The sequence below is a fragment of the Apaloderma vittatum genome, unplaced genomic scaffold (genome assembly GCF_000703405.1).
Source record: "Apaloderma vittatum isolate BGI_N311 unplaced genomic scaffold, ASM70340v1 scaffold15530, whole genome shotgun sequence".
Lineage (NCBI taxonomy): Eukaryota > Metazoa > Chordata > Aves > Trogoniformes > Trogonidae > Apaloderma > Apaloderma vittatum.
The window spans coordinates 5,163-7,614 of NW_009692981.1; positions in this window are offsets into that span (position 1 = coordinate 5,163).

Here is a 2,452-nt window from a genome sequence, read left to right on the forward strand (position 1 = left end):
ACGAGCTGCAGCTGTGACAGCAGGACTTAGTGTCACCTTCCCCTGGAGAAGCCTCGCAGACCAGTCCTGTATCTCCTCGCCTCAGCAGCAGCGTGCTGGCAGCGCCTGCAGTGAGATAACTGCACTGTAGCCATTAAAAGAGAAGGAGCGAATGTGTTGTGCTCATTTTGTTTGAGAAGGGAGTGCTCCCGGGCATGTGGCGGGGGCGTCACGTCCTCGCTGCCCTCAGCTGGCCACAGATGGTGTTTGGCCCCGACTCAGAAAACACTTGCAGTGTTGGGACTCTTGTCTACTTTGCAGGCCAGCAAGTGCCATACCCTAAAGGAGATGCTGCTGCTGCTGCTGTGCCTGTCCTCAAAGCCTGGCTCCTGGGGTCAGGGCGAGCGGCCAGCAGTCATATACTAAGCTTCCAGCTCGTAGCCAGGAAGGGAGGAGAGGTAATCACACCTCTGGCACTGCCGCCTGAGGAGCTCCTGCCAGCCTGCTGGCAAGCATGCATTCAAAGGTCTTGTGGAATCAGTGCCAAGTTGTGGTGTTTCTGATCTTCAGGTGTCTAAAGAAAAGCAAAAGAGGTTTGCGTAACTCCCCTGGCACCTCCAGCTCTGCCTTTTGTATCTGTAATTAATTCTGGGCATGGCTCTGAAGTGGATTGCAAACGGGAATTCATGCTGGGAGGTTTCTGCAAACTCTCACTGGTTCTGGCCTCACCTACCCTCTCCAGCTCGTTTCTTTCCCAGACATGGCACATGTTAGTGCAAAGGAGATGCTGAGCAGGCACCAAGCCTCCAACTGGATGAGTGCATTCCAGGAGCTTTGGGAGTTCCATCTCCTCCAGCGACTGTCCTGCCTCTATCAATGGGGGTTGGGGCTATGTCTCCCTGCCAGTACTACCCCCAGGTTCCTGCTCCAGCTGGTGAAGCAGCTCGGAGTGCAGCTCGGATTGCACCTCCATGCTGCTTACCTTACAGTGCCCCAATGGTATTTGTTCCTTGGGAGAAGAAAAAGATGGCTGCGACGTTGCATTGCAGTGGCAGGAGGAATTTAATGCATTAAATACTTGTCAGAAACCCTGCTTTGAATGCATGTGCATTGAGTGTGATCTCTGAGCGCCTTCCTGCTGCAGGGGTAGAGAGGGTCGAGAGGGAAGTTCCCCAGTGGCAGGGGGCATGCCCATAAGCCGTCTGCAGCGGGACCCTGAGCAGTGAGTCCCCAGCACTGGGGCACCCACACATGATGAGGACAGGAGCAGCTTATTCCCCACTTTCTTCAACAGGAGGCTTGGCTGTGGGCTGGCAAAGTTTTCTTCCCAAGAATATGAATGTGTGAGTGAGCGCCTTTCCCAGTGTTACCCCGCTTCCTCTAGCTGCTTGCCTGAACAGGACGACATTCCTCAGACCCTGCAGCTGTGGCCGTCCTTCACAGCCTGTTGCAAAGCAAGCCCAGGTCGGAGGGTCTACTCTTCCCCAGATGGGAACCAACATCTTTGGGGGCCCCGGGGTCTCCTCTGGTTGGGAGCCTTAGTCACAGCTTCACTGTCTAGACCTGCAATTTTTCCATCCTCCTGGCAGGCAGCCCTTGGGGAGCAACTCTGAAAAGGTCGCTATGCTGCAAAGGAAAATGCCCAACTGGGATTTTCAGAGTAAAAGGCAAGGAATTCATGTATAGGACTGCTGCATTTGAAATCAACAGCAAAGTGTGTTAAACAAGCACGATCATGCTACTTCTGTTACTTGGCTGGAGTTCAACCAGAGACTCGTTTCTGTGCCTGGTCTTGTAGCACTGGACACAGATGGACACTTGTGCAAATTGCAGATTTGTGTTCCTCATGTGAACATAAGGAAGCCAGTTTAATTTAACTTCTTTTCATGCCCTACCTCTATGGGGTAGTGGGGAAGGGCAACTTGACAGGGGTGGTGGGGGAGATGAAATGAGGTTTGGGCTGGCCCATCGCTACCCAACAGTGTTGAGGTTGCTTGGGGGCGCACATCGGCCGTGGTCCCATCCCCTCATGTCCTCCTGGCACCTGAGACCAGGAGTCAGATGGGACAGCCCTGCCTGTGGCCTGCAGGATCTGCTTACAGATCTGCTGGTGATGGCCATGTGGTGCCATCCACCCAGCCAGCCCTGCGAGTTCCTGCACCACAGGGTGTGGAGATCACTTCCACCAGATTTAAACCAGCCTTATCCCAGCATCATGTGCTCCCGATTCTTGTGCTTGGGAACGTGGTGAAAGTCAGACCCAGGCATGGGTGCCTTGAGAGCTGTGGCTCTCACCTGCCATCCTTCCCTCCCAGCCTTGTCACTCCTCTCCCCCGGTTTCAGCGTTCAGAGCAGCGTGTTGAACAAGGCACAGCCTTGCTTCCATGGCTGCAGGAGGTGCAGAGAGGAGGAGAAAGAATGAATATTTCTGTTCACTTGACCCCAGGGGAATCCATCCCACAGAGACAAGAGC